Source organism: Apis mellifera, linkage group LG13 (assembly GCF_003254395.2).
Source record: "Apis mellifera strain DH4 linkage group LG13, Amel_HAv3.1, whole genome shotgun sequence".
In the NCBI taxonomy this organism is placed as follows: domain Eukaryota; kingdom Metazoa; phylum Arthropoda; class Insecta; order Hymenoptera; family Apidae; genus Apis; species Apis mellifera.
Window position 1 is genome coordinate 10,997,039 of NC_037650.1, and position 18,136 is coordinate 11,015,174.

Here is an 18,136-nt window from a genome sequence, read left to right on the forward strand (position 1 = left end):
AAAAGAAGATTGCAATTTATGATGTATCGAATGTTTTGTCATCCTACTCGTACGATGACATAACGCGATATTATCCTTTTACCCGATTTGTCATCCTCTTTGATGTAAATTTCTTTTTAATGCAAATAAGATAATATGTATCCGAACTTATTATTTTGCTTTCTCCAATCCTTAAAAAAAATAATCTTATTCCTTTTCAGAGACACAAGCGATGGCCAACTTCAACTATAAAAATTTCTTAATTTTATTATCACGATCCTCGATTTAAATTTTAAAAAAATCAAGTATTATAATTAACGTGTTGATCTTAGAGGTGGAAAAAAAAAAAAAAAGAAATACAGCATAAAAATTGTATATATAAAAATTTCGATTGATGTACGTTTATTAAATTACGTGCAATCTGAATTTCCATTCGAGATAAAGCGAGACAGGGATAAAAAGAGACGGCAATAAGGTAACGGAGACAGAGCCGCTTCGCTGTATCGCCGCTATGCGGCGTGGCGAGATGTGTCGCGCCATCTCGCTTTATCCAATGCAAATTAAATTGCTTATAGCTCAACAAATAAATGTTTTTTCTTCGTTTTAATCCTCTAGTAATCGATTTTCCAAAGACGTTCGACGAATATATTAATAAACTATTCATACTTTCGACTCATTTTTAAGTCAAAAATCTTCTTTTCGATTTGTATCTTCGTAATTTCAGGATATACTCTTTATAACGTATCTCGAATCAATTCAATCATACTCTATTATATTTCTTTGTGTGAAATTATACGAAACGAATAAAATGAGAAGAGGAGAAAAAAAGATTCTTCTTTCTCTAAATTAATGCTTCTTATTTGAATTACAAACCAAGATTTACATTAAAATTACGAGTTATTGAGTAACCTGAAAACCACAGGGAAACGCACAATCAAATGGTGGAATAAGCGACGTGTTTTAAAGTTCTAGTTATTTTTCTTTATTACGTTTCATTTTTCTTACTTCGCGGATTCGTTTCGTTTGAAACATAATCCAAAGAATTCTTGGGCGGAGAAGAAAAAAAAAACATAGTTGCATCAACGTTTAAGCTTTACAGGGGGAAGAAGGAAATCAGAAGATACATCTTCTGTGTCGTTGGAAACTTAATATTCGCGGTATCCGCGCAATCACGAAAACCATAAATTCCAAGAGCAACGAGTTGTTTAAAAGAGCCGATTAAATATGTCGGCTTATCGCCCATTAAAATCTCTCTATCACTGGACTACACTTCGTTCCCGAGAGAATAAAAAATTCACTCGACAACAAGGAAGGAGGAGCAATAGAGAAGCATTAGTGGGAAAATAAAAATCAATCGTTGTACAATTTTTTACTTCATCTCGCAATAATTATGCAACTGTTGGCAATTTTTAATTTTCATAAATCAAAATCAAGCAAAATAAGCAAATTCAACACACGTTTCAAATATCATCCGTCGTAAAATAAATAACTATTGTCAGAGAACAACTTTTCCACGTATCGTGACAAATCGAATGCGTCGATTTCTCGACGCGAACGATCCAACGGTGAGAAAAAAAGAAGAAAAAGGGAAAAAAAAAAATAACGGAGGAAGAAAAAGCGAGAAAAGAATTTCTCCACGGAAAATCGGAGAAAAAAAAATACGACGGATAGAACGGGTAGTGGACGTCGGCAGATGTCCATCACTGTATCATTTGCATGGGCATCTGTGAAGGTATCGAATGTCTCGTCGTAATTTTCATTCAAACACAAATCACTCGTTGCTCGCATGCCGTATTATTGAAACAAGCAATTCGCCCCCTTCTGCCATGCCTCTTTTTCATCGTTTATACCCGGAGGACCGTACGCCCAATCGTTTGCTTCTCGTGTTTACTCACATGTGACTGCAACGTCGTGAAACGACGTGTTTGCCTCGCCAACGCGCAAGGTAGGTAATAATAAAAAGCGATCGACCGAGAACCGAGGATCGAACACCTCGATCGATCCGGTATAAATAAGTAAGCAGATACCATTCCTCTTCGTGCTTATTATTATTAATTTCCTTAATTTCTACTATTTTTTTTTTTTTATAAATTGATTTCACTCCTGATAAATACAGTTAATTTATGATACAAATTAGAATTAGGAGATTCTGTAATCGAAAGTAAGACATGATATAATATATCATATTCGTGTATCATGTTTGTATATAATAATGATATTTATTACTTTCTTTTCCTTTATCGTTACGATGAATGTAATTAACGTTGTTGCAAAAGTTTGAAATTAAATTACCAAGATTAATCAAATTTATTCGATGTTAAGAATTTGATTAATTTGCATTTTAATAATATGTTTATTTATTTATTGTATTTCAAAAAATTGCAGAAATAATTGTTGAGAAATAAATGATTTTGGACAATTTTGAATCGATGGATTCAATCACGATAGAATGAAAAGAACAAAATCTCGATACGATGTTTCTAGAATGTTAAACGAGCAGTTTGACTAAAGAGGGCAGTGGTATAAGACGGTGGAAATTGAAGGAATTTCTAGGCTATCTTTTCACGGAACAAGGGAAATTACGAGAAATTAGCTTTGACTCGACCCTGAAAAATCGAAAGATAATATTATTTTTTGCGCTTGTTAGAAAGCTAATCGAAATTGACTAGGACGGGATCGTAAATTACCCCTGGTATTCCCATTAAACTGTCGCGAATTTTCTTGTACCTGTCGCTTCTTCTCCATGCTACGATTATTTTTCTCGAAATTGCTAATTAATTCCTGTTTACGATATTTTCTCATTTTCGCTCGAATCACTACTGAAATAGATTATTAATAGTTAATTGTTTTTGAAAATTAAAATTATATACAGAATTTCTTTAAATCTCTTAACTATGAAACAGATTATTAATAGTTAATTGTTTTTGAAAATTAAGATTGTATACAGGATTTATTTAAATCTCTTAACTATGAAATAAATTATTAATAGTTAATTGTTTTCGAAAATTAAGATTATATACAGGATTGCTTTAAATCTCTTAACTATGAAATAGATTATTAATAGTTAATTGTTTTCGAAAATTAAGATTGTATACAGGATTTCTTTAAATCTCTTAACTATGAAATAAATTATTAATAGTTAATTATTTTCGAAAATTAAGATTGTATATAGGATTTCTTTAAATCTTTTAACTATGAAATAGATTATTAATAGTTAATTGTTTTCGAAAATTAAGATTGTATACAGGATTTCTTTAAATCTCTTAACTATGAAATAAATTATTAATAGTTAATTGTTTTCGAAAATTAAAATTGTATACAGGATTTTTTTAAATCTCTTAATTATGAAATAAATTATTAATAGTTAATTGTTTTCGAAAATTAAGATTATATACAGGATTTCTTTAAATCTCTCATCACCGTGAACTACTTTTTGGAATTGTTATTTTCAAGAGAAAGAATAATAAAATATGATAAATTAAATTTGTTCATTTTTTTTCTCGATAATTACGTCAAATAATTGAAAATGTAATCGCAATCTATCTTTATATTTCAAATTTAAAAATAATATTTGAAGTGATTTTGACTGGATAGAGAAAATGTAAAGAAATTTTTTCTTTAAAAAGAGGAGAAAGAGGATAGAGGTTTCTATTATTTATTTCAGAATATAAAAGATATATCGATAATAGAATAGGAGAAATAAAAATAATTTGAAATGTTTATTATTTCTTATCGATAATTTTATTAATTCTTAAAAGTTAATTATGAAGGAGTTTAACAAGCTTCAAAAATCATGACATTCGTTTCAATTTCAACCTACCTTGCTTAATTATTCCTGTTCCAATCTTTTAAACGAGAAATGAGAAAGATAATATAAAATTTCTTGCTTCGATTCACGTAATATGATAAAATTTAAAAAAAAAAAAAAAAGATATTGTCCGATTCTCTTATCTTTAAAGTTACGTGACTAACAAAAAGTCGAAAGGAAACAAGTTGAAGTCCAACATCCACGATGATGATGTACGAGTTTCTTATTAACGTTTTCTCTTTGGATCGCATAAATCAGTATTTCTCAAACATTTTTACTTCTCATTATCATTAGCAAGAGATTATTATTATTATTCGATTCTAATCGATAAATCCGAGAAATAAATTAACTCCAAGTTGAAATATTATACGAATAAAATTCAAATAATGAATTAAGATAATATTTTTCAACGTGATAAATATCGTTATAAAAGCGTATCTAATCGTACGTAATCCTCTGACATTTTGTTACCTTCAAATCTATCCTAAAATCGCTAAATTACGATATAATGTATAATATAAACGAAATCACACTTCTGATCACGAAAAATGTAAAAATCGTTAAAATCAAATAAATCCTCCTTCGAAACGGAGATTGCTGGACGAGCCACGTAAATTTTAAATTTCGTTTTGAGAGACACTGACACTGAAATAAGGAGGAAAGAAACACTTGGACCTCATCTCATCGGTGGAAACATGTTTCCCCTATGAATAGGCTATGCCATGCGTCCAAGTTTCAGCCACTTGTCCCAACGTCTCGGCCAGTTCATAAATTTATCCCTCGACTTTCCTCCATTACGATCGAACCTTCGCAACATCATTCGATTTAATGTTAAAAACCGCGTCCACGCACAACTCTCAATTGCAACTCATTGCAATCGAGATGCTCTTCATCTGCGCTCACACACACACACACATATTCTTCCACTTTTCATTCTTGAACTCTCAACTCACTCGTCACTCGTTGAACCCCAGAGAAGAGGCGATAATTATCCATCGTTGAGGAACGATGTCATAGCCTGTCGAATGATTTTTCTTTTCCTTTTCTTTTTGTCAATATTATCGGATTGATTATTTGAAATATTGAATGAGATCATGCAAACAAAAGAAAGATCGTCTTCATATGAAATTTATCAACACGCAAGATATCTCACTTGATTCATTTTTGTCGTCAAATTATAATTATTTATTCTTTGAAAATTCTAATAATTTCTTTAAATAATTAAATAACTTTGCAGGGCATTGCAATTCCCTTTTTTTCGAAAAACACGTAAAATTCGACTCTCCTATGAGAAACAAACCTTATGAATTTTTCCAATAATGAATACAGCACGATCGACTCGTGTAAAAAACTCGAGTCGCCACTTTTTCACGGCCAAATTATCGATCGATTTGAAAAGTTATCACGAGTGGTATTTCTAAAAAAAAAAAAAAAAAAAAAAGAAACATACGCTGTTCGAAATAATGAAACGTTCTGAACGGCTCTGAAGACACGTTTCGATACTTTATTTTTCGTGTGGCATGACGAGCATATTGACACGGAGATACTCGAGCGTAATTCGAATCAAGCGTTGGGAAAAGATTGTTGCGAATACAATTTGTTTCATTTTAAATAACGCGTATTACGTTATTCTATTCCTTTTTCGTGGATAACTTCAAAGTGTTATCTCCTAAATGATAAGGAAATTGAAAATTAATAAATATAAAAACGAATAGAATAATATAAAATCCTAAAAAGTGTTTAAAATATGGATGAAGTGAAATTTTATATTTATTAAAATTTGATCCTACAGGGTTTGATGATCCTGTTAAATGTAGAGCAAATAAATGAAGAATTACTATAAATAGAATTATTAATGGTAAAATAAAATGTAATGAAAAGAATCGATTTAAGGTAGCATTATTAATTGAAAATCTTCCTCAAATTCACAAGACAATTGTATCACCAATATAAAGAATTGCTAATAAAAGATTAATAATAACTCCTCAATATGATATTTGTTCTCAAGATAATAAAACATAACCTATAAATGCAGCTGCTATAGATATTAAAAGAATAATAATTCCAATACCTTTGTGTTTTTTACAAAAAGTATTCGTTTGAAAAAGCATTTAAATTCCTCATAGAGGAATATTTCATCAAGAATTCAAATAATTACTCTAATATTATATTTCTCTAATGAAACGAGACGATACAGAATGATTCTTCGAGATAAATTTAAGATCACGAGATGATCGAAACGACGAACCTTTCTTCGAACCTTTCAAACTTCTCAGGCAAGCTCGAAGAGAAAGGGAAAGAATTTTGAAAGGGATATCATTTATAAACAATATGTAAAACGCAAAGTCAAAGTGGAGGCATCTCTAGGCAACTAAATACGAGCTCCAAGCCCCGAAGTATTAACGAGCGAGCGTTTTCGTTTGATGGTGGCTGGTCGAAACAGAGGGGAGTGAACAAAAGCGCAGAGAGCAAAGGGAAAAAGAGAGGGGGGGGAGGGAGAGGAAAGGGAGGTGGGCGAAAAGGTGACGTTAGCCGTTTAGTTTCGCAGAAATCCGCGCACAGAGGGGACCGGGGTCCTTTTTCCTTCGCCACCTTGGTAACCGAGTAACCAAGTAACCAAGCGACCAAGTAACCACGGCGGCAGGCCAGGAATCGCGAGATGCACGAGGGGAGAAACGCGAGATAAGCGCCATAGTAGCGATCTCTCGATCGGAGAGAAGGAAAGAGAGTAACAAAGCCTAGGCGGGACGAGGATGGTTGGAGAAGGGGGGGCGAGAGAGGCGGCGGAGGCAGCGCGAGAAGAAGAAGAAGAAACCGAGTGGAAGAGGTTAATGGCCTCTGACACAGTGGTGATAAAGAGGCAAAGCGGCGGAGGCGAAACCGCAGAGAATTCAAACCGACTCGACGTAGACGAACACGAGATGAGTAGAGAAACTCTCTTCCTCTCTTTTGGCAACGCGAACACAAGCGGATGCTTATTTTTTTTCTTTCACGGCCCGTTTTCTAACCAAAATATTAGCCAACCGACAAGATTCCAAGTTGAATCTCTGGAAAACAAGAGGAAAAAAAAACGGTAAATCAATACCGATTTTCAATCTTTTCGAACGAATTGAACGATCGATTTGTATCGAAATTGAAAGATTCGCAAAAAAAATGGAGTCGATTTCAACTTATCTATATTTATTATACCGTATCGATTATTGCGCGGTATATTATCGGTTATGAACGATCGAATATTCTCGTCAAAACGTAGAAATTAATGGCCAGGATTTGCACTCGTTATCTTCGTATTACGAGTTATAAATTTATATCTGAATTATCTATCGGTTAGATTTTGCTGCAATGTTTGTACATCATGATCGCTGTAACGCGTGCTTCACATGCAAATGATGTTGTATTAAATTATAATATAGAAAATATCTGTCTTTTAGATTCATCGTTTATATTCATTATAAGAAGTATGTACTCGCTGTATCGTTTATTCGCCAATTCGAATCGAGCTATCTTTCTAGAAGAAATTTCTTTACTTAATTTTATTTATATATATATGTGTATAATTTGGAAATAATTTGGAAGAATAGAGAGAAAAAATTTTACATAAATTTTATTTATTATTCTCCAAAGGAATATTTTATTAAACATAGATAAACACATAATTTTAATAGATTTGAAAGAGAAGAGAGAAAGAATTTCGATACGATAATTTACGTTAAAATTATTCTCACGGTGAAGTACTAAAGTAATAAGTAAATTGTAATAAATCCACGGCAAAACTACTCGAGATTATTTGATTGCGCGTTACTTAATAGGAAGGAAATATTCAGATATAAAAAAATGCAGGAAGCAATCAATATTGAAAGACGTAACGAGTGAGCGGCGCGATATTTTTCAACGGTAACGCGGTTATTCCAAAGATGGCTTACGATATATTCCAGCCTATGCAAAATTTAATAACTATCCGCGTCGTTCCATAATTCCTTTGTTTGAAATTGCTTCGTTTCGCTCGAAAGTTCCATTGGATTATGTAAAAATTTCGATCGAATCCACGATCTTAAGAGAAAAGATGAATCAAAATTTGGTATCAAAATTTTTGAACGATTTTTCTCTCTCTCTCTTTTCTTTCAAATCATCGTACGAATTGAAATTAACCAAAATTATTAATGATCACAACTCGCGATAAATTTTTAACACCTTCGCTTCAAATCTATTATTAAGATAATAAAAACAACTAAACGATAAAATTTCATCGATCATCAAATCCTCTTGGTTCAAATTTTAATAATTATAAAATTTCATTTCATCCATATTTTTCAATCAAAGATCTTTTAGGATTTTATATTATTTTATTCATTTTTATATTTATTAATTTCCAATTGCCTTGGAGAATCTTGGAGACCCAGATAATTTAAAAATTGCAAATCCAATAAATACTCCAACACATATTAAACCTGAATGATACTTCTTATTTGCATATTCTATTCTACGAGCAATTTCCTAATAAACTAGGAGATGTAATATCGGACTAGTAATATCAATTCTAATTCTTTATAATAACAAATTACTAAATAATAAATTTAATATTTTAAATAAAACTTACTATTGAATTTTTATTAATAACTTTATTTTATTAACATGATTAGGAAAACAACTAATTGAATAAATCCATTCACTGATGTTAATGTATTATTTACAACAACATATTTCTTAAACTTATATTTAAGAAAATTATAAAAGAAAAATCGAAACGGTTTCTCACAACAAGGCGATCCGAAAGATCCGTTCGATCACCGTTGCCAAATTTCTTTACGCCGCTGTATGTTACTCCCTCGCTAATTTTAGTTGCCTCCCTGAATGATGTTTCAAGGTATATACACGACGTACGCGGTGAACACGCACGCGCGCGCGCGGCGAGAGGGGCGCGGGGAGGATGGAAGGAGCGGAGCGTGCAAGGTTGGACGAGGAGGGGAGAGAACGGTGGAGGAGCGACAAAGAGGTCTCTGTTCCACCGTTGGCTCTCGCCTTCGCCAATCTCGCTCTCGCTGCCTTTTCGAATGTCCACAATCGGCCTCCGGCTGAGCCGGGTCGACGACCCCGAGTCGATGCACGCACGAGAGAAGGACACACGGGAAATGATAGGAAAACGTGAGGCCACCGGAAAACTGGCTCCTCTCCGCTGCTCCAACTTTCGATCGTTGGCCCGCCCTGGGATCGCCCAGTCTCTCCAACTTCGACGAGACCTTTCCAAACCCGGGACCTTTGCCCCGGACACGCGTTCCGGATAGACGAGAAAGAAGAATCGATGTGAAACGATAAGAAGAGAATTTTAGAATTATTCGCTAGAAAGTACGTAAAAAAAAATATATATATATATATATACACGCACTCGTATCCATCTTTTCAATTCCATATTTATTATTATTTATTATTATTCGAAATGAAAGTTAACGGAGTTAAATGAAATAGTGTTAATTGAATCTAAAACTATATATATATATATATACGATATTCATTATCTTCGAGAATTTTTTTATTTGGTATACGAAGTATAAAATTTATTTTCGAATTTTCCCCCTCCTTTCTTCGTTAAAATTTAAAAAAAAAAAAAAGAAAAAGCGCAAGTTATCTTTCTCGCTCCGAAAAGAAAAAAAGGAGAGAGAAAAAAAAAATCTCTTTATTTCTGCCCTACTTTCCTCCGCATACTTTTTCTGCCGGAAGTCGCGTGCACACCGCCTGTGGGAGCATCAATAAAGATTCGCTCAATTTATTACGTACATGGAAGACGAGCGAAAAACTTTTACGAAACAGTGAACAGCGTATAAAAACGTTTGGAAACGTATCACGCGACGCGACATCGTAAATACGTCGATTAATTACATTGTAACAATGCGAGGCGATATTTTTTTTTTTTTGCGTTATTAACCCACGCCGCGTTTATAAATTATCGTCACTTTTTTTTTTTAAATCCTGCAGGTAGCAGGTGTAGCCGAACAAAACTCGATTCCAGCAATTGTGTAAACATTGGATAAAAGAGGGAGGTTAAAAGAGTGAACAAAAAGATTTTAGAAATTATAATTATATTAGAAAATTTTGTACCATTTTTTTTCCCCCTCTTTTCGAGATATATCGTTAAATTTAAACTGTTATTTCTATTTAAACTATAATAATAGTAAAATATAATAAAATATAAATTGTTATTTATATTTGAAATGAAATTAAAAAAAAAGATGTTGCTATTTGAGTTGGAGAGAGCTTTTTTTGTCTTGATTTCGATTTGTCTCCTACCATTCTGTCGTCGAATAATATATAGTACGTTTCATCGGGGAGCGATACATTCTCACCGCGAAGTGGAGACTTCTCTGCGAGGCACGCACATTACATTTTACGTGGCCGAACTTCTGTATAGCTGCTATAGAGTGGGAATAACCGTACACCACAAATCTTACGTGAATGAAATTGTAGCTACTGTAACCGTTACGCTCGCTCTACATTGTGAGATTTATGTATTTTATCACCGCATAAAAACCGCTTACTACGACTAACTTTCACAATCTTGCGACAAGCGACTCCTGTTGAAATGATCAGGAAAGGCGAGGTACGAAGGCAAAACGATAAAAAAAAAAAGAAAACGTTCTCGTACCGTTTGCTCTTCTCCTACCGTTAAAACAAAAACTTTGAAACTTTGCGCGTTGCAGCATTCAACTTAGACGACCGAAGTGGAATAATTCGAGTATGTACGTATCATCGATCAACAATTTTTTTTTTCATGCGTTCCAAAATTTTTGTATTTTTTAAACATACTCGTAGGAAAAAATTTCCAAAATAATACATCGAAATCTTCAATATAGATAATAAAAATAAGTATCGTATAATAAGTATCATATATAATTATCCTCGTTCTACTTGAATAATTCTTACGTACGTATAATTAATCAAAAATTTGTTTTCTATGCTAAATAATAATAATAATATAACAATAAACCAATTCTATCCCAAAATATTATATAATTTCTCTAAATTTCTAAATTTTTGTATTTTTTAAACAATTCGTAGTAAAAAATTTCCAAACAACTAATACATCGAAAACTTTGGAATAATAAAAATAAGTATCCATATAATAAATAATATAGTATAATGTTATAATAAGTAATACAATAACTAAAATAAGTATAATGTTATCCTTATTCTATTCGAATAATTCTTACGTACGTATAATTAATCAAAAATTTGTTTTCTATGCATCCCAAAATATTGTATAATTTTTTAAACAATTCGTAATAAAAAATTTCCAAACAGCTAACGAAAGCTTTGGAATAATAAATATATTATTTATTATATGGATACTTATAATAATATATAATACTTATAATAAATAATACAATAAGTAAAATAAATATAATGTTATCCTTGTTTTACTCGAATAATTCTTACGTACATATAATCGATCAAAAATTTTTTTTCTATGCGTTCCAAAATATTGTATAATTTTTTTAAATTTCTAAATTTTTGTATTTTTTAAACAACTCGTAATAAAAAAATTTTTAAAAATTAATACATCGAAAGCTTCGGAATAATAAAAATAAATATCCATATAATAAATATAATATAATGATACAATAAGTAATACAATAAATAAAATAAGTATAATGTTATCTTTGTTCTACTCGAATAATTCTTACGTACGTATCATCGATCAAAAATTTCTTTTCCATCTGTTTCTAAATTTTTGTATTTTTTAAACATCGAAAATAATAATAAAAATAAGTATAAGTATAATTTTTCTTAACTTCTAAATTTTTGTATTTTTTAAACAACTCGTAGTAAAAAAATTTCCAAACAACTAATACATCGAAATCTTTGGAATAATAAAAATAAATATAATAAGATTATCCTTGTTCTACTCGAATAATTCTTACTTTCTTATCATGGATCAAAAATTTCTTTTCCATCATAATTTTTTTTAATTTCTAAATTTTTGTATTTTTTAAATATCGAAAATAATAATAAAAGTAAGTATAATTTTTCTTAATTTCTAAATTTTTATATTTTTTAAACATTGAAAAGAATAATAAAAATAAGTATAAGTATAATTTTTCTTAACTTCTAAATTTTTGTATTTTTTAAACAACTCGTAGTAAAAAAATTTCAAACAACTAATGCATCGAAAGCTTCAGAATAATAAAAATAAGTATAATAAGATTATCCTCGTTCTACTCGAATAATTCTTACTTTCTTATTATGGATCAAAAATTTCTTTTCCATCATAATTTTTCTTAATTTCTAAATTTTTGTATTTTTTAAACATCGAAAATAATAATAAAAATAAATATAAGTATAATTTTTCTTAATTTCTAAATTTTTGTATTTTTTAAACATCGAAAAGAATAATAAAAATAAGTATATAAATATAATTTTTCTTAACTTCTAAATTTTTGTATTTTTTAAACAACTCGTAGTAAAAAAATTTCAAACAACTAATATATTGAAAGCTTCGGAATGATAAAAATAGATATAATAAGGTTGCAGATCAATCTCGATTGGGTAATCGTGAGCAATAAATCACTCTCGAAAGAGAGTTTACAATGGTTTAGTAATAGTAGCTCTTTATAAATCAAAGAGCTTAACTATTTGGCAAATGTTGAAATATTGCCAATAGAAGAAAGCGACGAGATACATAGTTAGTAGTTGTACTTTCTAAAATTAAATTCCTTTCGAAAATTTAATATTCAATTAAAGGATTTAGTTTCGAAAGAAGTTTTCAAAATTTGTCGAAATATTTTGCGACGCTTCCATACAAATCACCTTACTTACGTCTTACGTAAGTAATCGTTGTAGACGAATCAAAAAGCAAAATTTAGAGCTCGTCAAGCCTCTCGAGAGTTTTAAGCAGGGAATCATCTTTCGCGCGACCACAAGTATTCCAATACTCATCACTGAATATAGCTCGTCCCAGTTACCAGAATTATCCCATACATCAAATTTCCAATAGTGACTGACCAAATAATAAGTACAATTTGTGAAATATATACTTTTTAGAGTCAACCTATAAATAACGAGGTTGAAGTGTGTAAAAGTGTGAAATAGAAGGCAGAGCGAATAAAACTCGAGGACGAATAAAATACGAACTATTTGATCGCAACAACTACAATATAAACCGATACTGCGTGCAAACTTTCGACGTGCAACAACGTATAAAATATCGAAACGTCGGCTGCTACATGATATTTTCGAGCTCTGAAACGATGTTACATCGTTGACCAAAATGTTATTTTTGTTATAGCGGAAAATTAGAAACATTTTCCGTTCGAAATAATCGTAAAACGAAGCACGAAAGCGACGATTGTGTAAAACGTTGCTTCGATAAAATATGGGAACTCTTAACGTGCAACGCCTCCATCCTTAAAATTATCAAGCGTATTATAAATATCCTTCCTGTCGTAAATACGAAAGGAAAACATCCAGGCGTTAAATGTGTATTAAATACGTAGTAATAATTTCAGCAAATTTTAAATGCTATTGCAAACTTTGGTGGAACGTTGATCCTTGAACGCGGCAATTGTTTAAAGTGACATGCCACATGGAAATGGCTAATAAAGAGAAGGATTCGTTCAAATTAAATTCATTAAATATTTAATAAACTTTTGTAACGTTTAAAATTAACTATTCGATTATAAATAAAAGATTTCTGTAATTTCAACGATATTCCACGAATTCGTTTTATACGATTGATTTTTACGACTTTAAACCTCCCATCCAATGCATTCTCGCGATAAATGTTCTGCTCTTCGACTCAAATACAATCGCCTTAACTTTTAATTCCTTCGATCTCTTGCCAATTATAAAATTTTTACCATTAAGAAATTTTACCATTAAGAAAATATTTCGTATCAATCTCCTGCTCAGTTTTATATTCCAGCAATCGAATCGATGAATATTCGCTTTTGCATCGAGCTGTAGTTGAAGAAGCTACATGAAGAAGAAGAAGAAGAAGAAGAAAAAGAAAATAAGATTGGAAGACGAATTCGTAATTACGCGGGGCTAGTTTCCACCAAGTGAGCTTATACGACGAGTTGGAGAACGCGAAGGAAAAGGTAGTTTAGATCGGCGCTCACGAAGTTTGTGACATGTCGCGGACAAGTCACGTTCCGCGAGTTGCCGCGCTTTACACATCCGGTTGCAGCAGAACGTGGGCGCAGTGGCGGACAGGACGGGCCGCGCGCCACTGTACAACGAATTAAAGCGTGGTAGATTCGTGCTTGATTTCTATTAACTGACCACCTCTAAACGCCGTCTCATTAGCGATCCGAGAATCGATCGTGTCCATTTAACCAACTCTCGATCCATTCCCTTCCGTCCGCTCTCAGATTTCTGATTCTTCTTCGATAATCGTTATTTTATTATTATGATTATTAATCGTTCAATCGTAACAGCTACTTTTAAGTTCTTCTTCCTAAAATATTAAATTGATCCCTCTTTTTTCGTTGGAATATAATATTAATATATACTCTAATTATTATATTATATTATTTCCCTTCCGTCTATTTATCGCTCTCAGATTTCTGATTCTTCTTCGATAATCGTTATTTTATTATTATCATTATTAATCGTTCAATCGTAACAGCTATTTTTAAGTTCTTCTTCCTAAAATATTAAATTGATCCCTCTTTTTTCGTTGGAGTATAATATTAATATATTATATTAATATAATATTATATTATAATAATATTATACTCTAATTATTATATTATATTATTTCCCTTCCGTCCATTTATCGCTTTCAGATTTTTGATTCTTCTTCGATAATTGTTATTTTATTATTATCATTATTAATCGGTCAATCGTATCAGCTACTTTTAAGCTTAAGTTCTTCTTCGTAAAAAATCAAATCGATTCTTTTCTTTTCGTTGGAGTATAATACTAATATATACTCTAATTATTATATTATATTATTTCCCTTCCGTCCATTTATCGCTCTCAGATTTCTGATTCTTCTTCGATAATTGTTATTTTATTATCATTATTAATCGTTCAATCGTAACAGCTACTTTTAAGTTCTTCTTCCTAAAATATTAAATTGATCCCTCTTTTTTCGTTAGAGTATAATATTAATATATACTCTAATTATTATATTATATTATTTCCCTTTCGTCTGATTTCTGATTCTTCTTCGATAATTGTTATTTTATTATCATTATTAATCGTTCAATCGTAACAGCTACTTTTAAGCTTAAGTTCTTCTTCCTAAAATATTAAATTGATCCCTCTTTTTTCGTTGGAGTATAATATTAATATATACTCTAATTATTATATTATATTATTTCCCTTCCGTCCATTTATCGCTCTCAGATTTCTCATTCTTCTTTCATCTTCGATAATCGTTATTTTATTATTATGATTATTAATCGTTCAATCATAACAGCTACTTTTAAGTTCTTCTTCGTAAAAAATCAAATTGATCCCTTTTTTTTTCGTTGGAGTATAATATTAATATATACTCTAATTATTATATTATATTATTTCCCTTCCGTCTATTTATCGCTCTCAAATTTCTGATTCTTCTTCGATAATTGTTATTTTATTATCATTATTAATCGTTCAATCGTAACAGCTACTTTTAAGCTTAAGTTCTTCTTCGTAAAAAATCAAATTGATCTCTTTTTTTTTTTTTCGTTGGAGTAAATGCAATATATAATATTTTAATATTTTTTTTGATCAGTTTGATCCATCGTGTTACTCTTAAAATTTCATCCTCGATGAAAAACGAACGAGCACTTGAAAATTTACTTTGAAATCTACTTTTTATTATTATTCTATATTCTTCGACCACTCTTTGAGTCAAGTTTTTAAGACAAAAAAAAACTTGATTCTATATTTTCTCCTTATTTTATATTTATTATTAGTAATTGCAACAATGCAATCTATTCGAAGAAATAACGTGGCAATAATATTCGTGGAATGAATTGCGATCGTCCGTTTATCATCTTATCCATCTCGTATACCAAGAAAAGAAGGAAAAAGGATATGTAAATATTCGTAATGTGTTAATGCAACTAAAATGAGAACTTATTATTTTTATTTATATTTCGTATAAATAATATATTTTATATAAAAACAAATACAAATACTATTACACGAAGAATTTCTATAAAAATTTGTTGCACGGATTATTTCTCAGAAATCATAAGGTGAATGAAAGGAAATTATATTTCCGGTTTTAACCTATGAAACCGTAAGTGCGCGTTAATTTTTATAAATCCGAAAAAAATAATAATACATCGTTTTATTTTTCCTTTTAACTGTTGGCACATTTTTTCCCCCTGAATATTTATGAGCCACCGATTATCGACGTGGAAGGAGAAAAATTACGCGATCATACGCGATAAGACCACGAATTAAATTGTACCCTGCACATAATCGTCACCAAGAGAGAAACAACGAGACCGGAACGGTCAGGGACGGTGAACAAGGACTTGATACGATCGAGGATAACCCGTTGAATTGCTACGAATCATTGACATAATAACTCGTTAAGAATGCATCAAAGCGCTTGCAACTATGATATAAATAAAATTGATATGATATTTTATCGTCCATTTCTTATTTATCTCAATCTGTAAAAGTTATTGTTTATTATCAATTTAGGATTTAACATTTAACCACGTATGTCACGTTCAATATTCAATAATTAATTCTCTCATCTACGTTGTCCTTTCATCATCCGTTCAAAACTTTTATTCGATTAATAATAATGAGAATAAATGTAAATCAGATTGTAAATTTATATCGTAAATATAAACTTCGATCCTAGATAGGAAGATGAATAATGTTTCTGTTTTATTTAATCACCGAAATATATATAATATAACGTGGTAAAAAAAATAATTTTGAAATATTCATAACTTTATTATCGATAAATTGTAAAGAGCGGAAATAATTTTTTAAAACGTTAAATCAGATTGCGCAATAGAAGAAGAAAAGAAGATGTTTTAAACGAGACAAATAATATATTTATTTCAGATTCTTGTCTCGATCGTTTAATGTTCCTCGATTTGCAATTCAATCAAAAAGATATCGTTGATAAAAATATTTTGCATCAAATAAGAATGTTAAAAATATATATAATAGTTCGCCAATGGCGTGATCAAGTGTAGAAAAATAAGCGGATTATCCATATCGTTGCATTTTTATAAAAATGCATCGAGAACGATAGAACAAACGTTTCAATGTAAAATTAAATATACTATTATATTATATCATGATCCGTTTATAATTATAGACAAGTTTCTATAAGATGTATATTTTAATGATTTTGTTCATTTCATTCAAGAATTCAAGCAAGTTTAATGGACACGAAATTAAAAAAAAAAATATTATTAATAAGTTAAATATTATTATTAAAATATTAATTATTAATCATTAAAATATTATTGTTAATAAGACAATTAAGAGTGAAGAACTTCGGTAAGTAGGCATCGATGGCTGTGTTCATCGACCGATTGGGCCAGCCTTGTGCGAGAACCGATAAGATTGGCAGCGAAACGGAACTCGAACGAGAGCAATGGTTTCGTTTCGCCGCGATATCATACCTTTGTAATAAACTCTGTCGAGGACTGCATTCCTCCGTTTTCCCCCCTTTCTCCCCTTTCGTTTTCGTTCAGCGATGACGACGACGACGACGACGACGACGAGGTGGTTCGTGATTTTTACCGCGACAGAAAGTTGCGAAACGAGATAAGACCAGATTCCGGCAGATATTTGAGGAGCCGTGTCATTTGCTACAGGAGATTAAGAGATTTACGTGAACGATCGATAAATCGATACAAGGTTTGCATGACATTTGATTTATAAATCAAATATTCTATGATTATTATACTAATTTCAGTTAATCAATGTCGAATTTTTATATTTATATTTTCCTGGATGAATTTTCAACAAACACTTTGTTGAAAATTTTCCATCTTTAAAAGCAAAAATTACGAATCGAATACTTTGAGATAATCTATTTTGGTGAAATAACGTTTAAGGATTAAGATCTTCTTTTACACGGCAATACAAGTATCCTCGTATTTGCATAATGGATACCTATCGTGTACAGAATATTACACCTTATTATTATCTTTATTTTTTTTCTTTCTCTAAGCTCTTGTACAAATATTTTTTTTCTCTTTGTTGTTACGAGCTAAGCGTATTACGGTTTATTTCTAATGCGTATTAAAAACATTTTTTTCGCTTCTTCTTCTTGTTTCATCTTCCAATAAAAAAATCACCGGCTTCGAAGGTCACGAAACTCACACGTACGCATAAGGTTCAATACTATCCTAACATTTACGTAACCTTCCTCTAAATGATAAT